Raw genomic sequence first — 13,032 nt, forward strand, 5'->3', positions numbered from 1 at the left:
AGTGTCTCTGCTATTAGTTCTTTTCCCACCTTCAGAAGAACTACCAAGCACCTGAAGGACAGGGAGTCCGTGGAAGGAAGCACAGGTGATGCTCAACTGATAAGCACCAGCGCTGGTTGCTAACAGCTCTCCTGCGCTAACAGCAGGGCTCTGTGAAGAGGCATCACCCATGGTCTACAGGCACAGTCTGGTATCTGCACGCCTGTAAATTAAGCCAGTACCCATTCTCCAGAAGCTAATCCTCCCTCCGTGCCTGCGGTCCTCATTACCTTCAATGAAAGGCACAAACAGCATGAACCATTGCTTTTTTATGGGTGTAACTTTTGCCTTGATCGTATTTCATGAATTGTTTACAAAATGTTTACACTCAGCACTTGTCAGCAATCAAGTTCGACTCTTGTTTCAAACAGAGACGTCATCTGTTTGTATCAAGTGGAAATCTGGCTTAATCCTTGGACATGATTCTGCTGCACTGCCACCCCATGAAACACCATACTGACACAAGACCTTCTCACCAGAAATACCTCCGTGACCCCTGAAAAAGAATTCTGTTCAACTTGACTTGCAGCTTGTTTTCTTTTTGTTGCTGGAAAGCTTGACTGCTCTGAGAAAAAAGAATGCTGTTACATTTTATCATTTAAAACTCACAATTTTTTTATATGCTTACATAATTTAATGTTGTAGTTTAACTTACTCTGTTCACAAGAAAATGAATCAACATTTCCTTCTGAATCTTTTTTTGTTTCATTCAGATGGCCTGCACAGATCTCTGCTACTGAGCAGTGGAATACTGAGGAATACTGACAGGGACTTTTAGTACCATATGTAGTGAGAAGTTTATTCTGGTTTGAGGCTGCTCTTCCTTTTGTTGCTCTTACTATTTAAATAAATAATGAATATGTAACATTAGAGATAAATAATTTCTCTACTTATATAGTCTATACCATCACAATACATTAAAACATCTACAGTCTCTGGAGGCAATCACTGCTGCACATTGACCTCTGAGAAACTGGGTTTAAGATTTTATGGAAAAAAAAAAATACATTAATGCTGCATTTTCACAAAGAGAAGAAAACAAATTCCTTTGTTAAGTATTCAACCTACTTAACTTTACAGGGCCTATTAGTGAAGATTTAATGAAAAACTTTATAATCCTTGAAAACTTTAATGGTACCTTATACTAAAAAATTTTATGGATTAAAAAGGATTTTGTATCTTTCCAATTAAAAATTTAAATGCTGGCATAACAGTATGTAATTGCAAGCATGCTACTCATTATAAATCACAGCATACTACACACATCAGGATTACTAAGGTGCAGGAAGTTTATGGAAATGTTCCCCCTCCCTTACACCTTTACTGCATAATCCTTAAATAAACAAAAAAACCAAACACACCAAACAAAACCCACAAACACCTTGGACAGAGTAAAAAAGCTGTATTTTACAGATGTTAGGAATATTTATAGGAAATTGTTTGGAAATTAATACTTAGAACTACATTACAACTAGATAGCCTTTCGAAGTGCTGTCTGCTGTTTGTAATGAGCATTTCAAAAGTATTACACACTGAGAATTCTTTCAAAAAGTTCATGAATATATACATAAAAACATATGCACATGCTCCCTCATTTAAACTTTTTGCCTTGTTATTTAGGGAATTACATATATATATATGTAAAAATACGTAAATATCACAGATAATTTTTTCTAGACTTTCGTGAGTCTCAAAAAAAAGAACAGAAAAATTTCCCTTTTTAAAATTACCTGAAATGTCACATTGCTAGGAGTGCCGCCTTAAGCCCCAAAGCTCAATTTAAGTAGAAAACCAGCAAAAAATACCAGATTTAATAGTACGGTAAAATATTAATCTTCCTTTGCAGCATGCCTATATATCCCTTAGCCATTTTTTTCTTCCCAACACCCATCATTTTGCCATTGTTCCACATGATGGCTGACATGGACATTAGTGAGTCATTTTTTAATTAATTCCTCCCCCAGCCCCACGTACGCCACATCTAGCTGCAAATGTTGTCACAACCTGAAGGTCTTTTTATGCATTTTACCAGTCTGAACAATGCGTTTGTTCCTTTACCCCCAGAGTACTCATGATAAAAATAGTCAATACATTGGAATTGCCACATGTTTTATTTTTTCAATTACTTCTTTTCATAGCCATATCTGAGGAAGAAAAGAAGCTAGGGCTCTTATTAATGTTTCAGGCAGAGCAGAATGCAAGTGACACTGGAAAAAGGATAGTTGTCAAGGATTTTCCCTTCTTCTGCCCAGTGAAGGTTTTCAACTTTTTTTTAATAGACCGTGTTCACTCAGTTCAATGCACTGCTACTGTCAGTTGAAGGTACAATTCAGATAACATATATGTACATATATGATAAGTATATGCATACATACAGTACAAAGGTATTTGGAGGGACATGTCAAAAGTAAAAGCCATTTTGTACCTGAAGAGAAAACCACTTTCCCCAACTCTGAGGTATATAAAGTACAAGCTAGTGCATGTTGGTGATCTGGTGATAAAAGGGAGCTCCACACACCTCTCTCTTCCCCATCATTTGAGACAGTTCAAACTGCATGCCCGTTCTATTTCTTCCCCATACATCCTTCTGCTGTTCAGATGGGGCTGCACAGCCACCTCAGACCAAACGTAACATAAACTCACCCACAGAGATACACCAAATCCAAAATTTCAGCCTGATACGCTAACACTTGGCAGAGCCCTGTGCAGTTCTGCAGGAGGGATCTTACTGCTGAAGTGCCCAGGCACCAATAAGCAATAGCTGCTGTCACACAGTCAAGCTATTGCTGGACATTTTCAGTCAACAGATTGAAGGTGAGTTCAATACTGCTGCTGGGTAGATACACACACACACCTTGCTATCAAAGCCAGATCCTTCACCCACTTGTCTACTGGGAGTTGGTGAAAGTGTAAGACTCGCCATTACCGTATGACACTTGAATTCTATTTATATGCAGAGTGCCAGGAATTCCAATTAGAAAATAAAAGTTAAAAAAAGCATCACCTAAGTTGGGCATTCACAGCGTTTGGATGCATTTTTGGCCACAAGCGTGCAAAGAGGTTCCTGTTACTGCTGTAAATACAGGGTTGCATTTATGGAACGTGCATCTCTAGTACTTTTACACTTTGGGGCACAGAATGGAAGAAAATCAATTTCATGTACCATCTTTTAGCTCAGCATTTATTACCATTCTTGCCATGTGCTAAGAAGACAATGAGGACCAGCCTGTGTGTGAATGCTGATAAAACATGAAGGCTGAAGTCTTTATTTTAACTCTGCTGTAGTTAAACTCAGCCCACTTCTTCCATGTTTCCCCAAAATATTCTGCTCACTTGGGCTCTTGTATTTTACCATTCTTTCTTCCTTTACCTTCAGATTGGCCCTTGTCTCACCTTGGGCAGGAACTACCAACATTCAGGAACGACCGGCCTCCATGGAATACAGAGGAGCATCACTGCAGATGAAAGGTGAATCCAGGAGCTGTAGCCTCACAACTGCAAGCAAAACAGGGAACTCCAAAAAGTGAATGTTCACTCATCCATACAAGTACTGTATACATTACAGAAAGTGCTGGTTGCCAACAAGTTCACCATGATTTAAGTGGAGGCAAAGACATGTCATGTCTGTACATTTTTTAGCCACTGATATCAATTGTATCTCATGAGTGGGTTCAGCAAACAAAACCAAACCAAACACACCCCCTCCACACCTGGAGAACAAAAATCTACTGTCAGAAGAATGTGCTTATCACCACAAACAAGTCACCATAAGGAGCCGTGCAACAACTTTCCCACTCATGTAGATACTCGCCTTCTAGAAGTCTCTCCATCTCTGTCTCTCCAGTAGCTACTTTTCAGTGCTTTTTCTGAGCAAACAAGAGGGTGAAGGAAAATTCAACTCTCTTTTCTGCCCCAAACACTCGCCTCCAGGATGACGTTGTAGTTACATGCAAAGTGCACAAAAGTTCTGTAAAATAAAATGACTGAAAGTCAACATAACACATCTACTACTAGGTAACTGTACATTACCTGCATATCTTCAGTATGTTTTCACTTTCAGGAAATGACGAGGTTATAATTACTATTCATTGTTTCTACACTTTTCTCCAATAGATGGTCAGTTTCTTTAGGATAGACACAATCATTTTACTATATAAGCATGTAAGAAAAACCCCTTGTAACAGAGTATGTGCCAGTTCTACAGATTCCTAAGAGGGTTTGAATTTATAGATTCTCTAGTCAGAAGCTGTTGCAGGTAGTATACCATGTAATAGTCAAAGGCAGAACTTTTACGGTTGCATCTTCCTATGTTCATGGGTTTAGATACAGATGGAAGTAAGGGCTACCAAGTCTGAGTTTGAGAAGCTGAAGGGGCATCTGCCAGAAGGTGAGCCTGCTTTAAAACAGTCACTGTAACCTGTTGTCCCATTCCCTGGCAGCCTATCAGGCAGCCGCTGTAGCACCAGATCACTCTGGCTCACCTGCCATCCCCAGTCTACCATGGTAGTTAGGGACCTGCCGCCTTTGTCTTGTCTTCTGGAATGACCGCTCTACGGTCTGTAGAGCAAAACCAAGTATTTAAGAATTTCATTTCAACTTAAAAAAGAAGGTGTGAAGAATTCTGCAGAGCCTTCTGTAAAGTACACTAAGGAAAGGCTGAGCCCTAATTCCTTCTCTTTTGCCAAGAAAGTAAAATATTCCATGCTCATTCATCCTTGAATCTTCCAATTATCCCTCTATAAAAAAATCACAGGCGCTATTACCTGGACATGAGAACTGCATGTTCAGTAGTGAGTCTTCCAATTTTAGAATATACAAAGTTTTACAAAGCAATGGCTGTAAGATTGGATTGTGCTTTTCAAGCTTGAGGTATTTCAAGTTTTGGTTTGGTTTTTTTTTGTGTGTGTGTTGTTTTGTTTTGTTTTTTAAAGTGAATCAAACAGGAAGCCAATTGTTAGAGATCCACATACTGTAGAATCAGACTGTTCAACAACACAGCAATTAGCAGCCAGCTTTAAATTTGCTCAGTGACTTCTTTGCCTCCCTTGTTAACCTTTGTTTCTGCAAAATGGCTCAGCTCATGTCCAAAGTCCTTGAACAGCCTGTGAACTTCCATCCACATCATTCTCTTGCATAGGACACATAAATGTCTTTCATACTAAGACAATGGCTTTCTTATAGATGCAAAGTTTCAGAACAGGAGAAAGAGCATTTAATCCAGAATTAAGCAGTTAAAATGTGTTCAGCATGTTCAAGGTCATTCCTCGTGCTCATTTGCCAATCTATACTGGAGCATGAAATATTTATCCTCCCATCACCACCACTTTTTCCCCCTTTTAAATCTTTGGCCTTATTGCATATTAAAATCCCGTCTATAAAAGATTATTTTTATAGAATTTAAAAAAATTATGAAATTAATAAATGTCTATACAGCACTGAACTTAGAAATGGAATCTTCTTAAGCGTGACCAAAATTTTGACATATCATCACCTTCCTGAGGAAATATAAACAGTTTTGGTGTTATGAAGTATAACCAGAATTTCAGTAAGTTTCTAAACACATTACTGAACTATTTTTACAAGCGGATTGAGAGAACATCATTACACATCTTGCACTTCAAAAATCAGTAAATTGGAGAGATGAAACAATAGGTCAATGTGTTCTTTCTTAAGAAAGACATTTCTCCTAGCCGTTACAGAAGTCTTCCTTAAAACAGCCCCACTGAAGAATGTGGAAAGAAGAAAAATGACATTTCCAGAAATATCAATAAGTAAACACAAAAAATAAGCTGGTGTCCAGAAGAATCAAACATTCTGTGCATGTTTTGTTAGGAAAGAAATAGCTGCTTCCCAGAATTATTTTTTTTTTTTTAAAAAAGGACTATTTGCTGATTTCTAGTATTTTCCTTCAACTTGCAGTCTTTAATTTTTCTTATTTTTCACCTTAGTTATAATAGTATAGCTGTCATCTTCTTTCACATTACATCAGTTTTCAATTTCCACATTCCTGTTAGTATTATGTCCATGTGTAAATGATGACTGTTCATTAATTTGTATCTACCAAATTTTAAAAGTTACATACCTCTATAGCAATAACCTCCTTTCCCCGACGTCAATACAAAGTCAGAGGTATTTCCACTGAAGTAGCTGGTGTTGGCCAAATACAAAAGCAGCACAAGGGAGAGGCAGGCTCTCCTTCTCTGTAGAGCAACTAAAATTTCAGTGCAACCTGCATCATGACCACTCTCTGATCAATTAATTCTTATTCCATTCAGCTTAACCTCCTCAAAGAAACCTCTGTCACAACAGAAAGTGGGACAGGTAGGACACATGAATGCATAGCAATTTTCTTTCAAGAAACTTGACACGCTAGCTCGGCAATTAACAGTCACCTTAACAGACAATGCACACTGGACAGTATCGATCCATCCCCATCGTGCACATCCCCAGTGACCTAAACCCTCTTTGTCCCCTCGTGCCAGGACCCACCCAGCCACTCAGGAAGGAACTTGCTCTCAGAGCAAATTTCATCCTCAAGCAGCACAGCAGATTAGCAGAGGAAGAAATGCTATCACGAGTGATCAGCTACACATCCACATGGGTCAGTGTTACAACTTTTTGGTGCAGAGCAAAGAGCTGCTCCATGGAGCCAGCCGGTTTCATACCAGCAAGGCAGAGCAGGAAGGGCAGCAGCAGGTCCTCTATAGTGCTGAAGTCCTGCAGGCTACTGCGGGCCAAGCTGCTGAAGCAGGCAGAGCACAGAGAAGCTATCAAGCGAGATCTTTGTAGGTGTGCCCAGACTGTTGTATCTATTGTAATGCAGACCAAGTGTATGGAAATATCCAAAAAGGTGAAGGACCAGCAGCTTTATTATAATGTATTTCTTTTAAAAAAAATTTCAGAAAACACAAAGGGTGCTTAATCTTTCACCTGGTTAACTTAATTACCAGCAACGGGTAAGTTAAAACTTGTTAAATATCTGAAAGACACCCAAGATAGTTTTTCTAGATGTGCGAATACTACAGGTTAAGGTCCAACACCACAGTGATGTGGTAAATCACTAAGTATCCCAGATCATCTCACCAGACATGCCAAGCAGTTCCCTCCATGCAGAGAGGCTCACATCTCCAAGTCTTAGAACTGCAAAGCCTATGGTATTGTTCATTCTCAAAGTGCAACTCCAGCTCTCAGTCGTTGGCTGTCTCCGTAAGGGGACTGCTGCGCACCAGAGGTGACCACCAACACCAGCGACGGAGCAGCAGTGTACAGCTGGCACATGCCGGAAACCAGTTCTGGCTTCACCTGACCCACACTTGGGAAGAAGGCAAAGAAAAGAGTTTTGTTTTCATTCTGATTTCAATGGCAGCTGTCGGAAAGCTGCTCAGCAGTTTGGAATGTCAGAAGTAGTCCCTTTGGAGCTAGAGTAGAGGGAGGTGGAGTCAGCCAAGAGCACTAAGCAGATAGCTGCATAACCATTGAGTAAAACTTACTGCATATTCGCAGATACAGAGAACTACATTCTCTGTCACGTACAGCTCACTCAAATCTTGCAAGCAAGCCCTAAACTAAACCTTTTCTGTAGGCTTGTTTAATTCGTTTTCACTAAATAACTAAATAAAGGTATATACTGGTACAACATCTCTAAAAATAAATCTGCCAGCTTTACTGGAGGGGAAGCTACAATGTCTGCAAGCCAACAAAAATAACAATTTTTCATTCTACTTGAAGTTCAGGAAAAATATTCATGTTTGCCAAATAAAAAGACAAAACTGATGGGAACGGAAAATGTTTTCATGCTGAAAGAGGATATTACAAACAATGGAGACTCAAAGTCAAATCTCTCCTTATCCTTTTTAAAGGAACTTTCCAAAATGTAACACCCAATTATTGCAAGGATAATGTAACCTTTAAACAATACTACTGCAAATACTTTGTCATCTAACTTTTATATAATTAATTCTTTAACAAATAATGATGGGACTGACTCACCCCCATGCATACACATTTGTTTGGGAATTTCTTCTGGCCTGCTGGCTTTAATTTTCAGCTCTTCTGGCAGTGTTTTTTCAGCTCAGGCCTATTTTTATTTCTGGAGTTACTCCAGAAGTTCAGAAGACAGAAGCTCAATGAAGAAACAATGCGCAGATAAGTAACCCTGATGATTCTCAGCTTTTAAGCCCAGAAAAAAGAAAATTCAACAAAAATGCCTTTAACACCTGTGCTTGAAATTACTCTTTGACATTTCTTATTAATATTCTTCAGAAGAGAAAGCAGATGGAGCAGCTTTTCCACGCCATCAGCCTTAATACCGTAAGCTTAATGTAGACAGCAACAATAAGTATCATATAAATCATTATTCCTCAGCTGTAGCTCAGATGGTTCAAAAAACCCAAATGCTGTGTACTGAAACATGTTAACATCATTAGTATTTTCCACACAATGTGCTGCAAGGGGAAGAGGGAGTGTTTCAGCCCGCCAGACCATCAGTTGCACAACCTGAGATGCTAGGATACATTTTCAAATGCTTCCCAGTCGGAGGCACACGTGTGACAGTCTTCTGCAAAAGAGGAGAACAGCTGGCCAATGCCTTACAGCCACACCCCACATTAGGATGAATCAAGCCAATTATGGCTTAAAATGTTCCAATACAGCTACAGAGAGCAAAAACTTTGCTCTGTCCTCTGTACAGTGGCCAACAACCAGTTCTACGCCACTTGGAGAATTTGTTACTCCAAAGCATGAAAAAGTTTCTAAAGGTCCTGGATTTCCAAATGAGAACATGCACTCATTTAAGAAATGCCACCTGAAATCCAGTACCAACCAAATGAAGACTTTGTTACTTATAGAAATTAATTTTTCTTCCTGAAAGTAGGTTATACTACGGTTATCTGAATAAGTTTACACATGAAGACATTACATCCCACTGTCCTACTTTACACATTTAAGTTTTGCAGGAGAGCAGACAACTAGAGAACTAACAGAAGAGAAGTAAAATTCTGTAATGTATTAGCAACTAGAAAATGGAAAGAACAGGACAAGGAGCCAATTACTCAATATATCCTAATAATACTCCAGGAATCTTGATCCTTTGCTTTCAGTATTGGAGAGATCATCCAGCAAAGTGAAAATACATTTTTAAGTCTTCAAGGTAGGCAGCCATCTCAGGTGTCAATTACCTGATCAGAAAGCACAGCCAGTTCCTCCAGCTTCTTATCTTCACAGTGCTGAAAATGTCAAGATTAAGCAATCTGCAAAAAATCATAGGTCCATAATATTTTCAGTAGGAAAGACTAGGTCTTACTTCCATTGTAAACAGCAGCAACACTCTCCTAGCAAAATAATTCAGTTTAAAATGACTGTAATGTTATTAGGGGCAAGTCTAGATTACCAAGCAATCACAATATGGCACAGAAATGCTTGCACCATTCAGACCGTAAGTGCATGTTGAGAACAACGTCAAAATATTCAGAGATAAATACAGTTGCTAGATGGGGAAGCTACTCAGCCACCATATATAACCTGAGACACAGGCATCGCAAGGGACAGAAGCACGGACCTCTCTGCACCCTCGGCATCTTTTGATTCCACTACTGACTAACGCAGGCAGGAAGCAACTGTGTGTGGACCACCCCTCTTCTCCAGGAAGAGGGCTGCATCTTCTGAAACACTTCTCAAAAATCTGTTGGGTTCAGAATTTTGTAATTTCAATTCACATTCTTCAAACATACATTTTAAAATACTCATCCAGTTTGCTTTTTTTAGGCTACTATAAAAGAAAACAGAGTCAGAAATAGGCTTGGATTGCATAGAATAAACTGAGTTCTTGCACATTTTCCAGTAAATCTACTAAAAAAACCCCAGATTTTAAGATTTAGGTGAGATTGTCTTGCACATGACAAATATAGATCTAGTGTTCCTTAAATCTGTATCGGTACTTCAGCCAAAAGCAAGAATCTCCAATTCCTACAATAACTGTACATCTCATAAAGCATGTTTTTAAGCATGAAATATGTAGTGTCCAGCACTACACAAAAATCAGAAAAGGGTAATACCTGATGCAGTTAATACTGTCTACTTGGGCATTATTTCCTTAAGCTGCTCAAAGGAAAAACAAAATCCAAACAACTGGAACAAGTACCAATTTATAGCAAATGAGTCACCACCACATAGCCTGTGTCTTGTACTGGATCTAGTAACTATTTCACAGTAGTTGATCTCCAAATCACTATTTCTCAAAAAGTTATCAGCAGAAGTGATATCATCTGAATTTCCAATGGAAAAAAAAACCAAAACCACCCAGCATGTGACCTCTAGTCCTACAGTCCTTTTAGGCTCCCACTATACTTGAGAAGTTACCACAAATCCATTTTTTCTCTCTTTCAGAGGTCAACCACGTTTTACACTTCCAAGTGAAAGCGCTAGATGACACAATGTTAAGACAGCAGCACTACGCTCTTGGCACAGGGAGAGAATTTGTTCTATGCTTTGCATACTCTAAGTTCCACTAGTGCCAGAAAACGTGCCAGTAAGAAAAGAAAAAAGGAACATAAACACAGTGGCTGTACTCAGTCTCACGTTATGGAACTCATGCTGAGGGACGGAGAAAAGGTTTAAGCAGACTGTGTTCTATCTTGGATTAGAAAATATTTTTCAGTAAGAAACACCAACAGTTTCTACTTCACTAAGTCCTCAATTCCAGCTGATCTGTAACATGCTTTGAACTGTTTCACTGGTTGAACGCAACAATCTCCCACTTCATTGCATGTACCAATCAATGCAAGTCAGGCCAGCGTTTCTCGTTCGCTGAGAGACAAGAAAAAGCTTCAGTTGTTATTTGTTTGCCTATGGAAACATCCTGAGGTAAATTTAAATATATATATATTTTTTTAAATCTTACTAGTTTTAAAAAAAAACATTACTTGGATCTTTTTTTTTCCTAGCTGTTCAGAGTATGACTGCGGTTGTGACTGAAGCTGCATCAATGTGGTTCAGTCTTTTTGCAAACCTGGATCTCCTTTTGAATCCAGATGCCACCAGATATTCAGCAGATGAACTGCTTAACGTTTACAGAGTTACCCAACGAGCAAGTATTAATGGTATTTCGTTGCAGTTGTCTTCAAAACAGACTGATTTCATTTTACCATTACAAGGAATGCTTAAAATCCTGCTCCAAACATACACCCATCATCTGGCATGATGGTGGACATTTAAGTTCCAAGGAGAACAACACTGAAGGATCCTACAATGAGCTTTAAAAGAAAAATCAGTTTCTAACACCCTGAGTTTGGGACATTTGGTAGCTGTTTGAAAGCCTGTTAAGTTGGTGAAGTTCAATGCAGAAGAGATTTGTTTTCTGATGCATCACAGAGAGGAGAGAAAAAAAAAAAAGAAAAAAAAAAGGAGGACAGGATGGGACTAGATCTAGCTAATTACTTTTATCCCATGGCCTTCTAAAAATAAAATCCCTGGGGTTAGCAGGCAAATACTAGTTCCAGGAAAACACTCCAGGGCATACAATGGACTTTTAAAAATTGTTCTATCTTCAAGGAAATCACATGCTTCAGACTCACACCTCTGAGACAGCAAAACCGTATTTAGGACAAAGGTAGATAGGATGATGCTATCACTTCCCAACTCTGAAGAAGCCATGACTTCGTTTTTACCTGCACTTTGAAAGCTTTAGAACTGTTCTGCTGACTATCTGCAATTTCACAGGACCTCTATCGGCAACAGTAGTGAGATTGAGTATAGGTTCTACACAGTTTCTACCACAGTTAGAAATATAGGTCCAGTGTGCCAAGATGAGGGCACTTAGGAATCCCACAGTTAAAATCTTGATATTGCCAAAGAAATACACACAAAAAATATTCAGATTAGGTCAGGATGTAGCTCTTTTATGAATCTGCCTAGTACAAAATGACATTGGTTAAGCTCTGCCTTAACTTCTACTTAACTTCTTGCAGCATAAAAAATAGCATCAGCCCTCTGTGGGTTCCAGTACGCCTTCAGCCATAGAGAATTACACTGCAGGACGCAGTCTGAACTTTTCCTTTAGTTTATGCTAGTTGCTCTTCCATTTCAGATCCCATCAGCTCTGACTGCACAGCACTGGGTTGTAAAGGGGACTTTAACTGGGGCTGTGGCTCTAAAAAGAGAGGTATGGCATAACTGAAGATGCTGTGGAAGAGAAGAACAGGCAGGCAGGTGATACTGCTTCAAACAAGCAATGCAGCTGAAGACATGTTTGTGAAACTATGGTTTTTGAATAGCTGTTTGATGCTGTCCAGAGGTTGCAGTTTAAGATCAGAATCACCCTGTATTGTGACTCCTGAACTAAGTGACCTGCCGCTTTCCCTGTATTTAGCTCCTGGTGTGGATGGATATTAGTGATTTGGGACGGCAGCTGCTACACACCTGCAGGAGATGCTGCCATCCATTTTACTCTTGGGGCAAGGGCATCCCCTTGCAGTTTTATTTGAAGAAATTTGTTCAGACTTAGCAAACATCTCCCAGAAACCTGAAGGTCAACTTTATGGGCTGAAGACATGGCTTACAAATTCCTTCAAAAGTCATTAGGAAAAGTTCATTCTTTGTGTGAGGAAAAGGAATTGTTCCACACATAGCACAGGAACATGCTGTTAAGCAACCTCTTAACAAGGGATTAAATATCTACAACTCACAGAAGGTTGAGAATGCTCTAGAGTTTGTTGTTTGTTTTGGGGGGGGTTTGTGTGTGTGTGTGTGTGTTTTGTGGTTGTTGTTTTTTTAAAAAAAAGAACAAACTGCTCTATTTAAAAAGAAAATGGAAACAAAAACCTCATCTCAAGACAGAACTCACTCATAATTATCTGTCTGTTCAGCTTTGCTTGTAGCTTCCCAGCTGATGTTAACTGCATTCACTGCAGCAATTACAGATAATTTTACCTGCAAATTGTACACCAAATTGTGCTGCAGTTCCTCATCTACCCTACACAGCACCTGAATATGTCTTGC

The 13,032-nt window shown here is 39.2% G+C and overlaps 1 long non-coding RNA gene across 4 annotated transcripts; it reads right to left on the bottom strand.

Moving 5' to 3' along the window:
* Positions 1–1,291: 1,291 nt before the first annotated feature.
* On the bottom strand, positions 1,292–12,773 carry LOC121093065. Of its 4 annotated transcripts, XR_005829472.1 has the most exons (6): positions 9,596–12,773; positions 9,216–9,287; positions 8,029–8,596; positions 7,123–7,351; positions 6,122–6,336; positions 1,292–4,006 (listed from the first exon to the last, which is right to left on the bottom strand). It is a non-coding gene; the product is annotated as an uncharacterized LOC121093065 (long non-coding RNA). The 4 variants fall into 4 exon arrangements; XR_005829470.1 differs by having other exon boundaries at positions 9,216–12,773; XR_005829469.1 differs by having other exon boundaries at positions 8,029–12,773.
* Positions 12,774–13,032: the final 259 nt, after the last annotated feature.

This window comes from Falco naumanni, chromosome 8, assembly GCF_017639655.2.
Source record: "Falco naumanni isolate bFalNau1 chromosome 8, bFalNau1.pat, whole genome shotgun sequence".
In the NCBI taxonomy this organism is placed as follows: Eukaryota; Metazoa; Chordata; class Aves; order Falconiformes; family Falconidae; genus Falco; species Falco naumanni.